General features: G+C 39.8%; 1 protein-coding gene across 1 annotated transcript in view; it reads right to left on the minus strand.

The window, feature by feature from the left end:
• Positions 1-20,089, minus strand: part of CPA5 (carboxypeptidase A5) — a gene marked incomplete at its 3' end in the record, with an annotated part of 49,535 nt that overhangs the window by 21,351 nt on the left and 8,095 nt on the right. Inside the window, exon 4 of the mRNA XM_082662473.1 lies at positions 314-386. The remainder of the gene's footprint in view (positions 1-313; positions 387-20,089) is intronic.

Raw genomic sequence — 20,089 nt, forward strand, 5'->3', positions numbered from 1 at the left:
AAGTTAAAAAGCATAAAAATAAGTGTGAAAATATAGCTGATGTATGTGCTACAAGGGGAAGGTACAACATGCCAGGAGGATGGGTAACATGGACTCCATGTAGACTGAAGAGGCAGGGAGAGTTAACCTAAAGAAGTTGTTAGAAGGACTTTCATCTCCTACAGGTGAGTGGGCAATCCTGCCCAAATGAAATAACTAAAATGCTAGATAAAATATTTTTAATAACAACTTTTCTTAACACCTCACTGGGCTGGCATGAAAGTAAGAATCTACAGATTCCAAAAAGAAGTAAAAGAAGTAAAAGCAAACTTACCTGAGAGGTAAGCAAACATGTCCCCTGAAGAGTAGATAGAGGTCTCTCAACCCTAGAGTTCTTGATCTTCCTCCTAAAAGAAAATACCTTGTAACTAGGATCATTTTCCTCCTGCTTGAAGTATATATTTAAATTTTCTTTAGTGAAGCTCTCTGTTTTTATTTGTTTGAAAATTCTTTATTTGCTTCCTTTTTTAAAAATATTTATTTATTTATTTGGCTGTGCCAGGTCTTAGTTGCAGCACGCAGGATCTTCCTTTTTATTTTAGTTGCAGCTGCGGGATCTAGTTCCCTGACCAGGGATTGAACCTGGGCCCCCTGCATTGGGAGCACAGAGTCTTAACCACTGGACCACCAGGGAAGTCCCTATTTGCTTTCATTCTTGAAAGAGTCTCACTGGTTATAAATTCTAGGTTGATTATTGTTTTTCTCTCAGCACATCAAAAACATTATCACTTTTGCTGTTAAAAGGTAATCATTTAGACACATGTATAATGTGTCTAAGTATAAATTTCTTTTGGTTTATCCTGCTTGAGATTGGATTACTGTACCTGGGGACAGCTCTCTCTCCACTATTGTCACAAATTTCTCAGTCATTATACTTTTTTTTTTTTTTTGGCTGCGTTGGGTCTTTGTTGCTGCACGCAGGCTTTCTCCAGTTGTGGCGAGCGGCGGCTACTTTTCATTGCCGTGTACGGGCTTCTCCTTGTGGTGGCTTCTCTTGTTGCGGAGCACGGGCTCTAGGCACGCAGGCTTCAGTAGTTGTGGCACGTGGGCTCAGTAGTTGTGACTCGTGGGCTCTAGAGCACAGGCTCAGTAGTTGTGGCACAAGGGCTTAGTTGCTCCGTGGCATGTGGGATCTTCCCAGACCAGGGCTTGAACCCATGTCCCCTGCATTGGCAGGTGGATTCTTAACCACTGTGCCACCAGGGAAGCCCCCATTATACTTTTTTTTTTTTTTTTTTTTTTTTTTGTGGTACGCAGGCCTCTCACTGTTGTGGCTTCTCCCGTTGCAGAGCACAGGCTCTGGACGCTCAGGCTCAGCGGCCATGGCTCACAGGCCCAGCTGCTCTGTGGCATGTGGGATCTTCCCGGACCGGGACACGAACCCGTGACCCCTGCATCAGCAGGCGGACTCTCAACCACTGCGCCACCAGAGAAGCCCCCCATTATACTTTTTAACGTTGGCTTTTTCCCAGTCTCTTTATTACCTTCTGGAATTTTGATGTAGTATATGCTAGGTGCTCTCATTCTATCCTCCAAGACTCTTAGTCATTCTGTTATATTTCTATTTCGTTGTATCTCTGGGCTACAATCTGGATAATTTACTTGTATTGAATATTGTTTCTTTAGCCCAGTTAACTGATTCTCTCATCAGCTGAGCTTAATATGTATTTTAATCAATCTCCTAAATTTTAACGTTTCAACTTACACAGTTCATCGATTCTAAAACAACTTTTTTCCAGATTTTAACACCCCTGAAATCCAGGAGCATCTTACAATCGGTGGCATCTTGAATGATAATTGTCAGTATTTTTGACGACACATAAAATTATGGCTCATCTTATGATCAATCTTATTTTATAGTCAACACAGTATGGTATTCTTTTTTCATCTTTTGGATGTTCTATTTTATTCTTTTTGAGCCCAAATGACTTGAATTTCTTACCTATTTTAGAACTTCTTGTTTGTTTGTTTTTTAAACTTATAAAACTTGGACTTCCCTGGGGGCACAGCAGGTAGGAATCCGCCTGCCAATTCAGGGGACACGTGTTTGATCCCTGGTCCAGGAAGATCCCACACGCTGTGGAGCAACTAAGCCTGTGATCCACAACTACTGAGGCCATGAACCACAACTACTAAAAGCCCACACACCTACAGCCCATGCTCCGCAACATGAGAAGCCACCACAAGGAGAAGCCTGCGCACGTCAGTGAAAAGTAGCCCCCGCTCGCCACAACTAGAGAAAGCCCGTGCGCAGCAACAAAGACCCAACACAGCCAAAAATAAATAAATTTTAAAAAATTAAATCTTTAAACTTATAAAACTTAATAATCTTATATTCTGTGTCAGATAACTGCAATATCTGAAGACTTTGCAACTCTATTTCTACTGCATACTATTTCTGCTGGTTTTCATTCATGGTGCATTTTTTTCCTGTGCTATTTATCTGTGAGTCAGTCATTTTTTTTGGACCTTTACCTGTGGAATTGCTTTGAGGCCTAGATTGAAGTTGAGTTCCTCCAGAGAGGATTTGCATTTACTTTTATGAGTTGCCTGGGGGGCATGTCCAACCTGAGACCACTCTAAATTAAATTAATTTGCTTGAATTATTTTGGATTACATAGTTAGCATAAATTTAGACCACAGACTCATGTAGGGGCTTACTTATTATGGTTATGAAGTCTCAGGAGATATTTTTCTCTGGATCACTTAACATCAGGATTTTAAATCCTGCACAATAACAGCAGATTATTTGCAAGCAGGTAATCAGAGCTAGTGTTTTAAGGTCCTCTACTGTAACAAAGGTTAGACAGTGATACTTTTCTAGACTTAGGTTAAGTATGCATGTTCAGATTGCTAGAGTAATAACTTCCAAACGGGTAGAAAGGGTAAAGATGAAATGAAAAACGGGAAAAACAAATCAAAAGAAGACAGAAAGGAAGGTGGGAAAAAAAGGGGGTGTTAAAAGTAGGACAAATGGAAAGAACATAAAAAGAAGAAACTTACCTAAATATATTTCAGTCATACTAAAAGTAGTTTTAACTCTCCAGTACAAGACAAAAATTATCAGAATAGATTCTTTTTTAACCTAGCTATATGTATTCACAAGAGTTATGCTTAAAACATAAGAACAAAGAGAAACTAAAAGTCAAAGGTGGAAGAAAGATATGCTAGGTAAATGTTAACCAAAAGAAAATATCTGTAGCTTTATTAATATAAGATAAAATAAACTTCAAGGCAAAAGGCATTATGAGAAATAAGAGGGTCACTACATAATAATACTACTTTCAATTTCCCAAGAATTCTTAACATATAAAAATATTCAGGAATAATTCTAACAAATAATGTGCAATCCTTCCTGGAGACAATTATAAAACTTTATTGAAAAATGCTACAATTCTAAATAAACCTGAAGATATACTTTATTCTAGGACAAGAAAATTCAATGTCATAGAATTACCCATTCTCCCCAAATAGATTTAGAGATTCAATATAATGCCAATCAAAAACCCAACAGCACACAACTTCATGTTTATATAAATGTATATGAAAAAATAAAGGTCCTAAGAAGAGTCAAGACAATCTTGAAGAACAAAGTAGGAGAACTTTCCGTATCAGACATTGAAACATATTATAAAACTATAGTCATTGAGATGGTACAGTACTGGCACAGATAAACAGAACATAACACAGAAATAAACCCACACATATTTGGAAACTTAATTTTTTGCAGACTTGGCACAGCACATCATTGTGGAACAGAAAGACTATTCAATAAACGTTGCTGAGACAACTGTAGATCTACATGGGGAAAATGGAATTAAATCTCAATCATACCATATACAAAAATCAATTCCAGGTAGATTAAAATACTTAAATGTAAAAGGCAAAATTATAACACCCTCAGAAGACAACATAGAGAATATTTTATGACATTGGGATAGGTAATAATTTTTCTAAATAAGATGTGAAAAGCAAAAAAAATAACTATAAAGTTTCCCATAAAGGGAAGAATGGATAAAATCAACTACATTATAATTAAGAACTTCTCACTAGAGAGTAGAAAGTAAGCCTCAACTGGAGAGGACATATTTGTAGCACATAAAACTGGAAAAAAAAATATCCATGATATGTAAAGAACATCTGTGAATCACTTTTTTAATGGGCAAAGAACACAAAAGTCCATTTCACAAGAGGACTCACAAATGATCTATAAACATGTGAAAATTATAATTAGTCAGGGAAAAGAAAATTAAACCACAGTGAAATTACCATATCATACTACCAATGTCAAGAGTTAAATGTCAGTCAATACCAAGAGTTGGCAAGGATGGGGGCAACAGCACCTCTCATTCACTCCTGGTAGAGCTTTAAATTGGTGAAATAACTTCAAAAAACACTTGTTACCTAGTGAAGTTGCACATCCTACACCCTAACAACTGCACTCCCAGCTATATGCCCTGAGGAAACTCATGTGCATGTGCAGCAAGATATATGTCCAAGATTGGATTTCTAAAATGGAGATGTAGTTGTAATACAACAGAGCAGAGGAAATGAACCGACTACAACTACATGCATCCAGCAGACAAACCTCAAAACCATGATGTTGAGTGAAAGAAGCCAAATTGGAACACGCACTGTATGTTTCTATTTATATACATTCACAGACAGGTAAGACTGAACAATATATTGTCTAGGAATATGTGCACAGCTGATAATTACAAGGAAAAGGAAGGAACTTAGTGTGGATTTGTGGTTTCATCTGGGGAAGGGAAGGGAGTGCAATGAGGAGCACCTGCAGGCTTCTAAGGTGTGTTTGCTCTTGTTAAGCTGAATGGTGGGTAAAAGAGAGTTAATTATATTTTTAACAGGCTATGAAAGTTTTACACAGGCTCTTGTACATATGATATACTTCACAATAAAATATATTTTAAAGGAAATATGGGAAAGCTAAATTCTTATTTTTCATAGTGAGAAATCAATAGAAAATGCCTAAAACTGAACAAAGCAAGAGGTAGCAATATAAACACTGTATCTAGGTTTATGGATGTGAATGTCAAGGCTAAAAGAATTCAGTTTGGTTGTTGCTGGAGAGCAAGACATGGAAAGAAGGAATGGGGAGCAGGACTCAGCTGCATTTTTTTTTTTTTTTTTTTTTTGTGGTACACGGGCCTCTCACTGCTGTGGCCTCTCCCGTTGGGGAGCACAGGCTCCGGACGCGCAGGCTCAGCGGCCATGGCTCACGGGCCCAGCCGCTCCGCGGCATGTGGGATCTTCCCGGACCGGGGCACGAACCCGTGTCCCCTGCATCAGCAGGCGGACTCTCAACCACTGCGCCACCAGGGAAGCCCTCAGCTGCTTTTTATAACAAGTCTTGTAGACCTGTTGGACTCATTAAACGATGTGCCGTACAATTAATTTAACTAAAAGTGAAGTTTAAAAAGTGGCGTCTGATACCTAGGATAGTCAAATGCATGGAGACAGAAGGTAGAGTGGTGGTTTCTGGGGGCTAGTGAGGGAACGGGGTCATGAAGGGTTAGAGTTTAATGGGTACAGAGTTTCAGTTGGGGAAGACGAAAAGATATGGAAATGGATGGTGCTGATGGGTGCACAACAATGTGAATTTCCTCAATGCTACTAAACTGTACACTTAAAAATTACTAAAGTGGTAAATTTTATGTTATGTATATTTTACCACACAAAAAAAATTAAAGTTCAAAAAAAAAGAGAGTGGAATTTGAGCTAAGTCAGAGAAAGTATGAAGGAGTTAACCATCTGAGGCAGGGTGAAGAGGTTCCAGGAAGTCTGATTCTTGCCCTGAATCCTTTCTTCATTAAAGGTATTAATTCCCACTTCTGGTTGGAAACCTCCCTAACGGTCTCCAGAGATCACATGAGGTGCTCCAATATTTGCAAATAAAACTCCCAAACTAAATTATGTTTAATTTCCAGAAGTCCCCTTTGGGTGCTTAATGGAAATGAATATATCAAATGTAATCTTAAAAAACAGAAAAACAGGAGTATCATCATTCACACTGCAAAAGGATTCTTTGACAAGAGGATTTACTACAGTTTCTTAACATTCCTCCCCCGGGGACACTCAAAATGTGATTTAATTAACACAAAACAGGCTTATCCCACCTTCCAGAAATATGCCAAACAGGCGCCTTCAAGGAAATTGAGAACTGAAAATCCAAGAAAACAATGACACACCAAAAGGTGGGTTAATGCTGCTCTAGACTAGTTTCTAAATCAACTTTATCATTGAAAAGTCCCACACTGAGGTCATTCCAGCAAGGGAAGCTGTAGCTGACCGACCATATCTCCATCACATCTCATGCTTCCCCCTATCATCACACACCATATAAATTCTAATTCTTCACAAGCATCCGTCTAACACGAAACAAGCTCATCCTGGGCTGGGGCTGTGTCACATTCATCTGTGTGACCCAAGAAACCCTGCATACAGCCCAGGCACTGCCCAGGACCTACTTATTGATGATCTGTTGATCCACTCATCCTGCTAACTGCCCAAAGCCTAGGGGAACAAACCTTGCTTCCTAGGCCTTTGCCCTTGCCTGTTCCACCAGCTCTGCATCCACCAGCTCAGAGCTCCTAAATCTTTGCTCTGTCCTGCTTCCCACTTTTAGTTACTGGACCCCTTTCTCACCACCCACAGTCAGAGACCTCACATGGTATCATACTTAAATGCAACCCTCCAATACCAGGGTCTTTCCTTCCCCTCCCCCAGAACTGGCATCCACCTCCAAACCTAGGCCCAGCAGTTGATGACAGACTCTTGGGCCACCCTCTGCCACATGGATGCCTTTGCTTGGACACCCAGCTGGCCTCCTCTCTATTGCAGCACACCCACCCTCTTCCTCACTGGTCCAGCCACCTACCCGGGAGACCCCAGCTCCAGTCCACCTCCACCCAGTCCCTAAAGGGGAGAGGGTTTGCCCAGTGACATTCCCTGGCCCTCAGCCCACAGCTCTCACCCCACTGTGGCTGAGGGGCTGGCCATACCAGGACTACCCAGCCAATGACGATCAGGTGCCCCAGACCACAGGCCAAGAGCCTGCTCCCAGTGAGGCAGAGGGTTGGCAGCCACCACCCAAGAAGCCACTTCCTACTTTTTTGGAGGAAGGGCACCTGCAGGTCAAGGGGTGCAGCTGCAGCCAGGGGCCAGCCCCTGGTGCTGGGGAGCCATGCATACAGCCCTGTGAGGTGCTGGTGAAGTCTCTACTGTGTGGAGGAAACGCAAAGGTGACCAGACAGTTTTCCTGTCTGTGGGCCAGCAAACTCTTTCTGGAAAGGACTAAATAGTAAATATTTTAGGCTTTGGGGGGCCCATGAGGCCATATACAGCAAGTATTCTCACTGTATAGTCTTTCTTATATTTAAAAATATAAAGAGCTTTTGGGCTATACAAAAATAAGTGGATCTAGATTTAGCCTGCAGGCTGTAGTTTGCCCACCCCTGTCTAGTTGAAGAGGCAGGCATTCATTTATGAGACTATTGGAAACTATTAGAAAGCTCAAGGGAAATCAGAGACCAGAGTTAGAAGCATTCTTCAATCAAAGCCAATGATCTCCAAAGTGAGGCATTTGCTCTTACCAGGTAGAAAGGAAGAAATTAATAAGACTTCTAGTGTATATATATTTTTAATTAATTAATCTATTTATTTTTGGCTGTGTTGGGTCTTCATTGCTGCGTGCAGGCTTTCTCTAGTTGTAGCGAGAGGGGACTACTCTTCATTGCGGTGCACGGGCTTCTCATTGCGGAGGCTTCTCTTGTTGTGGAGCACGGGCTCTAGGCACGTGGGCTTCAGTAGTTGTGGCGCACGGGCTTAGCTGCTCCGCGGCATGTGGGATCTTCCTATACCAGGGCTCGAACCCATGTCTCCTGCACTGGCAGGCATATTCTTAACCACTGTGCCACCAGGGAAGTCCCTCTAGTGTATATTTTTATCTCATCCTTTTTTATTTCAATTTTTGTTTGTGTTTTACTAAATACATGATATAAATACAATGGTATTTATACAGAATTTATAAATATATAATCACATATGTTGGGTATGACATGCTAAAAACTTTAATTGTAAGGAGGGCAGGATGAAAAAAATCTGAAGAATGCTGGCCTAATGATCTGGCACCAATTTTGAAAAGTCTCATACTGTCATGGCTTTGTTTCTGTAAGTACCTCTTCTCTTACATAGCATTGGGTGGCAAAATCTGATTTTTTTAAATTAAAACTTATTTAAATCAACGTTGACAGATACTGGAGGATTTCCCTATCTTTGAAATCAATGTATTATGGGGGGGTACTATTTGAGCACTGCTATGAGCAAGGTTATGCCTTTAGAATCTGATGTCTGATTGAGATTTTGAATCCTTGCTGCTCCTTTTTGTCATGTGGTGTCAGAACAGTCTTCCCCCATAACAGGCCTTTGGGATCAAGAATTTTAAGACTACTGCTGGGTCCATGTTTACTTCAGGCTCTCCTTGACTTAATTACATAGTAACACTTCTTGTATGTGCTGAACTCAGCCTCTGTACAATAGCAGACTTTTGTGCAACAGAAGACAGCAACTGGGGGGATGGGGTGCTGCCTGACAATTTAGCTCCTCACCTTACTTGATTTCATCTAAACAGAGTTGTTTGCACATTTTGCCCAGATTTTGTAAAAATTAGTGGAAAATGGAAAACTGAAATTTTTAGTGCCAATTTTTAAACCGTTGAGATAAACTTGATGCAACTGAGATAAAGATGGAAAATAAACATTCTGGAAACAAATAGCCTCACTCGGACATTCACTGGAGTAACCTAGGTAACTAGGTATTGATTTGGACAGGAAAAGATTAAAACTATAAAAGATGTTGTCAAGAACTCTGAAAGGTCAAAATTTTTACCCTGACTTCAAGTTAATAAGTTGGCTGGCCACCGTTTCCTGGATGCCAGCAGAAGACACAAAACCCTGGGTCACAGGCAAAGAACTTTATTACTCATGGCAATATCAGCATTTGTGCCAGTTCTCTGAGTTCCATTTTCCACAAAGAGGGTCAGGTGACACCTGCCCAGGCAGTAGGTTGAATTATAGGAGAGGAATCCTGAGTGTAGGGAACCTTAAATCTATGATTTCTATTCTTTTAAATTTGTTAAGTTTTTTTTTTTTTTTTGCCATGCCGCGGATAGCGGGATCTTAGTTCTCCAACCAGGGATCGATCCCACACCCTTAGCAGTGAGAGTGTGGAGTCCTAACCACTGGACTGAAAGGGAATTCACAAGATTATTTTTTATGGCCCAGAATGTGGTCTATCTTAGTGAAAGTCCGTGAGTGCTTGGGAAGAATGTGTATGCCACTGCTGTTGGATGGAGTGTTCCATAAATGTCAATTAGATCAAGTCAATTGATGGTGCTATTCAGGTCAACTATATTCTTTCTGATTTTCTGCCTGGTTGACCTAAAAATTACTGAAAAAAGGGTGTTGAAATTTCCAACCAGATAGCAGATTTGTGTATTTCTCCTTGCAGTTCTATCAGTTTTTGCCTCATGAATTTTTTTTTGTTTTGCGGTACGCGGGCCTCTCACTGTTGTGGCCTCTCCCGTTGCAGAGCACGGTCTCCGGACACGCAGGCTCAGCGGCCATGGCTCACGGGCCCAGCCGCTCCGCGGCATGTGGGATCTTCCTGGACCAGGGCATGAACCCGTGTCCCCTGCATCGGCAGGCGGACTCTCAGCCACTGCGCCACCAGGGAAGCCCTGCCTCATGAATTTTAACACTCTGTTGTTAGGTGCAAACATGCTAAGAACTGTTATATATTCTTGGAAAATTAAATCCTTTATTGTTATATAATGCCCCTCTTTATCCCTGATAAGTTTCCTTTTTCTGAAGTCTGCTTTGTCTGAAATTAAGACAGCTACTACAACTTTCTTTTGATTAGTGTTAGAGTGGAATAGCTTTCTCCATCACTTCACTTTTAATATATCTGAACCTTTATATTTAAAGTGGGTTTCTTGTAGACGACTTAATAGTTGGGTCTTCTTTATCCAGACTGACAATCTCGGTCTTTTAATTGGTGTATTAGACCATTCACATTTAAATTTATTACTGATATAGTTGGAGTAATATCTACCATGTTTGTAACTGTTTTCTATTTATTATACTTGTTTTTGTTTCTTTTGTTCCCCTTTACCTGCTTTCTCTGGTTTTAATTGAACATTTCAAAGAATTCCACTTTATCTTCTCCCTTGGCATATCAAGTACGCTTCTTTTAAAAATTATTTTAGTAGTTGCCCTAGAATTTGCAATGTACACTTTTAACTAATCTATGTCTGCCTTCAAACAACACTACTTCACATGTGGTGTGGGTACTTTAGAACAGGTGGCCCCAACCCCTGGGCCACGGACAAGTACTGGTCTGTGGCCTGTTAGAAACCGGGCCGCACATCAGGAGGTGAGCAGCAGGCAAGCGAGCAAAGCTTCATCTGTATTTACAGCTGCTCCCCATCGCTTGCCTTACCACCTGAGCTCGGCCTCCTGTCAGCATTATGGTGAGTTGTATAATTATTTCGTTATGTATTACAAGGTAATAATAATAGAAATAAAGTGCATAATAAATGTAATGTGCTTGAATCATCCCAAAACCATCCCCCCACCACCCCAGTCCATGAAAAAATTGTCTTCCATGAAACCGGTCCCTGGTGCCAAAAAGGTTGGGGACCGTTGCTTTAGAACATTCCCAGTTTCTTCCTCTTACCCATTATAACATTGCTGAAATACAGTATATTTCACTTATCCATAAACTGTAATCTCATTGTTACCATTTTTCAACAGTTATCTTCTAGATCAATTAAGAATAAGAAAAATAAAATATTTTATTTTACCTTCATTTATTCCTTCCCCTTTCCTTTCTTTATGTAGATACAAATTTTTGACCTATGTCATTTTCCTACTCCCTGAAAAACTTTTTTTAATATTTCTTGCAGAATTCAAAATCCGAATTCCCTCAGATTTTGTTTGTCTGGGAAAGTATTTCTTCTTCACTCCTTTTTAATGTTGATATTTATTTATTATTATATTTTATTATATAAGTTTCAGGTGTACAGCATTATAATTCAACATCTGTATACACTACAAAATGATTATCACAAGTCTAGTTACCATTCATCACCATACAGTTGACCCCCTACCCTCTATTTCACCCACCTCTCAACCCCCTTCCCCTCTGGTAATCACTAATTTGACCTCTGTATCTATGAGTTTGTTTTCAGGTTTTTTTGTTTGTTCATTTGTTTTGTTTTTTTAGATTCAATATGAGTGAAATAATATGGTATTTATCTTTCTCTGACTGAGTTAATTCACTTATTTCATAATACCTTCATGATCCATCTATGTTGTTGCAAATGGTAGGATTTCATTCTTTTTTATGCCTGAGTGTATTCCAATTGGTATATACACCACATCTTCTTTATCCATTCATCCATCAGTGGACACTTAGGTTGTTTCCATATCTTGGCTCTTGTAAATAATGTTGTAATGAACATAGGGGTGTGTACATCTTTTTGAATTAATGTTTTCATGTTCTTTGGATAAATACCCAGAAGTGAAATAGCTGGGTCAAATGGTAGTCCTAGCCTTAATTTTTTGAGAACCCTCCATATTGTTTTCCATGGTGGCTGCACCAATTTACAGTCCCACCAACTGTGTATGAGGAATCCCTTTTCTCCACATCTTCTGCAACATTGTTGTTTCTTGTCTTTTTGGTAATAGTCATTCTAACAGGTGGGAGGTGATCTCTCATTGTGGTTTTGATTTGCATTTCCCTAATAATTAGTAATGTTGAACATGTATTCATGTGCCTGTTGGCCATCTGTATGTCTTCTTTGGGAAAATGTCTATTCAGGTCCTCTGCCAATTTTTTAATCAAAGTTGTTTGTTTTTTGTCAAATTATATGAGTTCTTTATATATTTTGGATATTAGCCCCTTATAAGATATATAATTTGCAAATATCTTCTCCCATTCAATAGATTGCCTTTTCATTTTGATGATGGTTTCCTTCGCTATATAGAAGCTTTTTAGTTTGATATAGTCCCATTTGTTTATTTTTGCTTTTGTTTCCCTTGCCTTTGGAGTCAGATCCACAAAACATCACTAAGATGTCACTAGATGTCAATGAGGTTACCACCTATGTTTTCTTCTAGAAATTTTGTGGTTTTCGGTCTTACATTCAAGGCTTTAATCCATTTTGAGTCAATTTTTGTGTATGGTGTAAGATAGTGGTCTAGTTTCATTTTGCTGCATGTGGCTATCCAGTTTTCCCAACACTATTTATTGAAGAGACTATCCTTTTTCCTTTGTATGTTCTTTGCTCCTTTGTCATAAATTGTCCTTATACATATAGGTTTATTTCTGAACTCTCAATTCTGTTCCATCGATCTGCGTATCTGTTTTTGCCAGTACCATATTGTTTTGATTACTATATCTCTGTACTATAGTTTGGTATCAGGGAGCATGATACCTCCAGCTATGTTCTTCTCTCTCAAGACGGTTTTGCCTATTTGAGTCTCCTTCAGTCTCAAGGGATAATCTCACTGAGTAGGAATTCTAGGTTTGTGTTTTTTTCTTCAAAACTTTAAACATTTCCTTCCACTCTCTTCTTGCTTTCACAGTTTCTGACAAGAAGTCCACTGTAATTCTTATGCTTGTTTCTCTATAAGTAGTAATTTCCCCCCTGCTCGCTTTCAAGATTTTCTGTCTTTATTTTTCTGCAGTTTGAATACGATGATTATTTTATTATACTGAACAGTAAACAAATCTTTCCTTCACAGGGAACATTATCTCTGTCTTCCAAAGCTATTTATTGTTCTAACAGCCTTGAAAAGATAATCTGGATGTGCAGAAACATAGAGATCCATGGAGAATTTATCCATGTATAAAACACTGTGAAAATGGCACTGGAAATTGGGTTCAAAACAGGGTCCTCAGGGGGAATTCTCTGGCAGTCCAGTGGTTGGGACTCGGTGCTTTCACTGCTGTGGGCCTGGGTTCAATCCCTTGTCAGGGAACTAAGATCCCGCAAGTCGCCTGGCACAGACACAAAAAAAGTGTCCTCAGCCTTGGTTGTCCATTAGTATCACCTGAGCAGATCTTTACAAACCAATGTCCACAGATTCTGTTTTAATTGGTCTGGGATGGAACCTAAGCATCAGTAGTTTGCAAAAGCCCCCAGGTGATTCTGACTTATAGCCAGGGTGGAGAACACCTGTCTGAAAGATGATGAGGTGAGGTGTAATTAGTAAATATATTTTTAGCTCAGTGCTTCCCAAGGTTTGCTGGGCATGTGAATTACTTGAGAATCATGTTCAATGCAGATTCTGATTCAGTAGGTCTGGAGTGGAGCCAGAGATTCTGTTTCTGACAAGCTCCCTGGTATTGCCTGATGCTGTCATTTGACTTTGAGTAGAAAGGTTTGGGCTCACTGGGAATACTCTAATTATAATCTGTGTCTACTGCTAAAATTTCATATACATACATGTTCAGGAATTTATCATATATGAAGGGAGAAGGCAGCCTGACTCTGGAAGATGGTTTTGCAATAGAGTGAGGCCTTACGGTTCCCAGGACCACAGAAATACCTTGGGTGTTGAGATCTTGAGAAATTTGACAGACACTTCAGGGTGTTAAAAAAACAGATTTAGAACACAGGGCCATTAAATCCTAAGCAACGACTTTACTCTGAACCTTACATTGCTCAAATATTGATGATGGTAATAGTTGAGGACGGGTCCACAAATTTGGATCCAAGTGTCAGAGAAATAAAAAGTAAAATCCTGATATTAATAGAGCAAACATTCCATCAAGTTTGGGCAACTCAGGAAAAAAATGATCAATGTGTTATTATTTCTCCTTCTATTGGGAGTAAGGGAAATCATCTCTGGACTGCCTCCTCTCAATCTTTTGGTTTAATTTCTAAAGGTTACGATACTATTGGCCTCTGAGGCCACAGAGCTGGCACCTATATCCCTCCACCACTCTGCAACCCTGGCAAAGAGTAGGAGAGAAACACCCACTTCCAGGGCCAGTGCTATTCATCATCAGGCCTTCTCCAGCCTAGCAATTTGTCCACTTTCCAGCTTGAACAAATATCTTTCTGGCTACATGAGTCCCTCATTTGTTTTCCTGAGTAAACGGAAGGCTCCTAGACCTGCTGCCAGGCACTACAGAGCCTGGAGGACATAAAGAAACATGCCTGTAAGATATTTATCCTATTGATGGCCCTGGGGCAGGAGGGAGAGAGGGAGATCTGGGGACTTCTTCTTTGACATGCCTCCTTAACAAGTTAATACCTGTTCAACCACCAGCTGCCTCTAGAAGTATTTAGAAATACCACTTCACAATGATGATACCACTGGGCCTAACGTCTCTGAGTTTTCTAATACAGATTTGCTGAAATGAGAGCAGTTCTTTGCTTTCCCTGACCTCTGTGCTTCTTACATCCATCAGAAAAGAACAATACTATAGCAAGGTACTCAGAGCTGAGGAAGGGAGAGTGCCTCAGCCAGTTAGCTAAGTAGATCAGCTGACTCTGCTGCAGGTGTCACCAATGCTTAGGTATTGCGGACCCAAAATAAATAAAACCTTGGCTCTGCCCTTGAGGGAATTATAAGCCCAAAATCTGGGTTAATGACTTTCTAAGGTTAGGCCAAGTTGTTTAAATACTCAAACAGAATATGTCTACCTCCTTGTTGACAGCAGTGGGCATTTTGTCATCAAGGTTTCAAGAGGCTAAAGTTAAAGATGGGAGTAGGTGGTTCTATAGGTTATCTAATCTCTGAAGTCCTTAATGGATGGGTATAGTGTCTTTGGTCCATTTCAGATGTTTCTTAATAACTAAAATATTGTCTCTTGATGACAATGTTGGGTGCAGGCACAGGGGGCAGACCCATGGGAACCACACAATGTCCCTCAATTGTGGTCATCATCAGCCAGCAATGGCAGCCAGAGAGGGAGGCCTGGCTCCTGTTTCTTCCCTAAATTCCCTCTCATCACTGCAAACCTGGAAACTCAAAGGTTTCAGGGGTCAGGCAGATAATACAGGGCTGTGAGACCAAAGGAACTGGAGGAACTCTGTGTATTTTAAAAGCATTCAAATTGCTTTCTCAGCAACAATCTCTAGAGCTGGCCTTGAGAATCTGCTTCGCCATTTCCATCTGTCTGTGTTTGGACATGTTACTTCACCTCTTTAATTCTTTGACTCCTCATCAGTAAATAGAGATAATAATACCCATCCTGCACATATCCCCAGGTGGTTGTGATAATTTAATTATCCAATATCTATAAAAGCATTTTAAAACTATAAATCATTACAAAAATGCAAGCAACTTAAACAATATCAAGTCTTCCTTATCTCTGAAGGTTTAATTTATGCTCTGTTTCTCTTAGAACTTAGGGACATACATTCCTATCTATTTTACAGAATTCCACTGATAATACTTGTTGGAAAAGGTACTCTTTTTCTGCTGCCCTAACTTGTTGAGAGTATGGTTTATGCGATTGTTAACTTGCTGCCCTACAGCAAATCAATCGACAAATATTTACTAGCTGCTGAGCTCAGCTTTGTAGGAAATACAAAAACTATGAGATTCTCTTTCTGCATTAAAGGAGCAAATTGCCCAGCTGCACCGTGGTACCCATATATTCTAAGGAGGAAAAAACTGCCTATGCTCTCTGGATGCCCCCAGTATACCTGGAGCTTTACTTCAAATACAAGAAACAGCTGGTGTTCATGATTTAAGGCTCAATACAAATAGTAGGGGGAATTTATTTTACAAGCTGTCTAGTTTGGCAAAATTCCAGAACTCATCAAATAGAAAGATAAAGATGATGGTAATAATGATAAAAATTATTCTTCAAATGGCCGTCGTCAAAAAATCTACAAAAAATAAATGCTGGAGGGGGTGTGGAGAAAAGGGAACTCTCTTGCACTGTTGGTGGGAATGTAAATTGATACAGCCACTAGGGAGAACAGTATGGAGTTTCCTTAAAAAACTAAAAATAGAACTACCATATGACCCAGCAATTCCACTACTGGGCATATACCCTGAGAAAACCATAATTCAAAAAGATACACATACCACAGTGTTCATTGCGGCACTACTTACAATAGCCAGGACATGGAAGCAACCTAAATGTCCATCAACAGATGAATGGATAAAGAAGATGTGGCACATATATATAATGGAATATTACTCAGCCATAAAAAGGAATGAAATTGAGTTATTTGTGATGAGGTAGATGGACTTAGAGTCTGTCATACAGAGTGAAATAAGTCAGAAGGAGAAAAACAAATACCATATGCTAACACACATATATGGAATCTAAAAAATGGTACTGATGAACCTAGTGGCAGGGCAGGAATAAAGACGCAGACATAGAAAACGGACTTGAGGACTCGGGGTGGGGGGAAGGGGAAGCTGGGACAAAGTGAGAGAGTAGTAGCGTTGACATATATACACTACCAAATGTAAAATAGTTAGCTAGTGGGAAGCTGCTGCATAGCACAAGGAGATCAGCTTGATGCTTTGTGACAACCTAGAGGGGCGGGATAGGGAGGGTGGGAGGAGGCTCAAGAGGCAGGAGATATGGCAATATATATATATACTTATAGCTGATTCACTTTGTTGTACTGCATAAACTAACACAACATTGTAAAGCGATTACACTCCAATAAAGATATAAAAAAAATTTTTTTAAAGATTCTTCACAGCTGTTCTTAAGATAGTGACATAAAAGAAGTGCAATCTACATAGGACCTTCCAAAACTGGAACATACCCTCAACTTCACCCAAAATAGACTTATAGCAGTCAGGGCCTTCCCAGCACCTGTAGAAATCAATGGTGACCCTATACACTTGATATAGTTGTGCTTGGAAGCTGGACCTTTGAAGGTTTCAGGCCAGGTTCCTTTGATTAATCCAGTAAAAGGGCATCAATATTTGTTTAACATAGGAAAGCTCCCAAAGAACCCCAATATTTCAAAACCCAAATGATACTCAAAATGACAACATCCAACTAGTGCTTTTCTGTGAACTGTTGAGATCTTTAAGTCTCAAGATAAGTCTAAAGAAAATAAGGCTTCTATGGGACTTCCTTGGCGGTCCAGTGGCTAAGACTCTGTGCTTGTAATGCAGGGCACGTGGGTTTGATGCCTGGTTAGGGAACTAAGATCCCACATGCTACGCAGCACGGCCAAAATAAGATAAGGCTTCTAATAAGGGAAAATGCCAATGTCCTCATTCATAAATGAATTTTCACCACTTGGTGAGAATAATAATTCAAGCTAACACATACTGAGTACTTCTGCTTCCAGGTAAGGTGCTGAGGACTTTAATACATTAGCTTACTGAATTCTCTTGATAAGCTATTGTAAATATAGCCACTATTCTCATCTTAAAGATAAGGAAACTAGGGCTCCCAGAGGTTACATCATGGCCCAAGGTCACATGGCTGAGTTGGGCTATTCGGCTGCCCCTCACCACGTGTAACCCAGACAGAAGTGGATGTGGTCTGCCTTTCAGTCCCCAGGTGGCTGCAGTTCAATGAGTGGCTCTGGTTTCAAGTAGGCAGCACATGGATGACAGCCAATCCCATCCACAGCCATGGACAGTATCCCTCACCCTACCAGTTACTTCACAGGTCTTCTTTTTGTCCCCAACAGGACTGGGTGTAAGACCTGGAAATGGCTCAGCAAGCCCCCTCCCCAGTACTTCGGAAAAGAGAATCTAAAATACATTTTTCCATTATCAATGGATTATCCCTTTCCATCCTATTTAGTGTCCTAAATAGTAGAAAATTCCATGGAGACTGGTTTGATGTGGTATAAGAGCCTTTCGAACTGAAATGTGTTTCAGAAATTTAAGTTGTGTCCATGAATGTTTATGACTTAGATCTTCTCTTTTTCAGTGGGGTCTTCACTTAGAGGACCAGAGATATTATTTGTCTTGGGCAAGAAACCTATTGCTCTTGAGATTTTCCACCTGTAAAATGTGGATAATAACATTTAGCCCACATTTTCCACGTGGTTTTGGGGAGTATAAAAAGAAAGCAAAAAAGAGAGGTAAGAAGACTTTTACAATACAAGCCAGATGCCATCTTCTCTAACATTTCCAATCTAGAGGCCCCACCACCACCCATCACTCTCCTGACAGCAGCCAGTTTTCTTTTATTTATAGCAGCTCTCATTACCCAAATTAAAATTTTTAATTTGTTTACTTGAGAACTTCCTGTGTCTCCAACTACAATGAAATTCCATGCAAGAAAGGATTTTGTCTCCTTGTTTGTCATTGCATTGCCAGCACCTAAAACTGCCCCTGGCAGACATTAGACTCTCAATAAATGCATGTTGAATGGTAAAACCTTTTTGTAAAAAAATCTATATCTTTGATAACATTTTTAAAAATGGGATTTCAGGTCCATAGAAATAGATTAAGTATAATCCTTGGTTAATGGCACGACTTCTTTGGTTATTTATTTAGCTGTTGAATTAGGTTTTTTCCCTAAAAAAAAAAAAAGAAACATAACCTAAAACAAAAGCTAAGGTCCTTCATTTCACCATAGAGCCTTGACCCTTATCTCATCTCCGAGCCTCTCCCCATCTAAGGTAATCATCATTCAGAATCCCAGGTTCTTCATTTCCCTAGAAGTAGAGCCTGAGATGGGATTCTTGCTTAGGTGATTTACTGAGGGAGTTCTCAGGAGAAGGGGAGTTTAGGAAGCAGGGAGGGACGGGGGGAAAAAAGCTAAGCAAGAATGAGGAATCTGCTGGAGGCTGGATTCCGAGCTCTCAAGCATACACTGAACCACAGCATTGAATCTACCTTGAAGTAAAAGACTAGCTGTTTATACCCCGAGTCAGACAGTCATTGGCTGACATGTGGGAAGGTGATAAAGAGAAAGCAGGTGCATGGCTTCCTAGGTAAGGCAGGCCTCATTTGGCTAAGGACAGTTCTCCAGAGAAGGATGGGGCCTTGAGCTGTTGATAGCCAACACTCCTAGCAGCTGGGGATGAGTGCACTTGACTGGGAAAAGGGGTCTGAGCATGCCTACTATACCTTGCTTCCCTTCACCCAACCCTTTTTACTGAGTTATAGCTGATTAACAATATTATATGTTTTAGGTGTACAACAAAGTGATTCATAATTTTTAAAGATTATACTCCATTTATATTATAAAATATTGGCTATATTCCCTGTGCTGCACAATATATCCTCATAGCTCATTTATTTTATACATAGCAGATTGTACCTCTTAATCCCCTACCCCTATCTTGTCCCTTCCTTCTTCCCTCTCCCCACTGTTAACCACTGGTTTGTTCTCTATATCTGAGTCTGTTCTTTTTTGTTATATTCACTAGTTTGTTTTATTTTTCAGATTCCACATATAAGTGATAACATACAGTATTTGTCTTTCTCTGACTTATTTCACTATTGCTTCCCTTTTTTACACAGTTTTATCAAATTTTATGCCTTCCTTATAAGCATATGTGTATATATAAATTATATATATATATTTTTCCCAGTTATTTGGAACTTTCTAGAAAGGAAATCACCCTAAATTTTGTTTTGACTGTAGTATAATATTTCAGTATGTGAAAATACCATACTTACTCACCCATTCTCCCACTGGTGGACTTTTAAGTTGTTTTTAGGTTTTTGCTATTATGAACAGTGTTGCTGTGAACATTCTCATTTATGTCTCCTGTTGTATACTACAAGAATTTCTTGGGTTTATGCCTGGGGTGGAATAGGTGGATCATAAAGTATGAACTTTAGAAGATAATGCCCAACTATTTTCCAAAGTGATTTTACTAATTCACACACCAACCAATAATGTATAAAAGATCCTATTATCTACCTCCTCCCCAACTTTTTTTTAAAATAGATCTTTATTGGAGTATAATTACTTCACAATACTGTGTTAGTTTCTGTTGCACAACAAAGCGAATCAGCCATATACATACACATGTCCCCATATCCCCTCCCTCTTGAGGCTC

The sequence above is a fragment of the Grampus griseus genome, assembly GCF_964374135.1.
Source record: "Grampus griseus genome assembly, chromosome: 9".
In the NCBI taxonomy this organism is placed as follows: domain Eukaryota; kingdom Metazoa; phylum Chordata; class Mammalia; order Artiodactyla; family Delphinidae; genus Grampus; species Grampus griseus.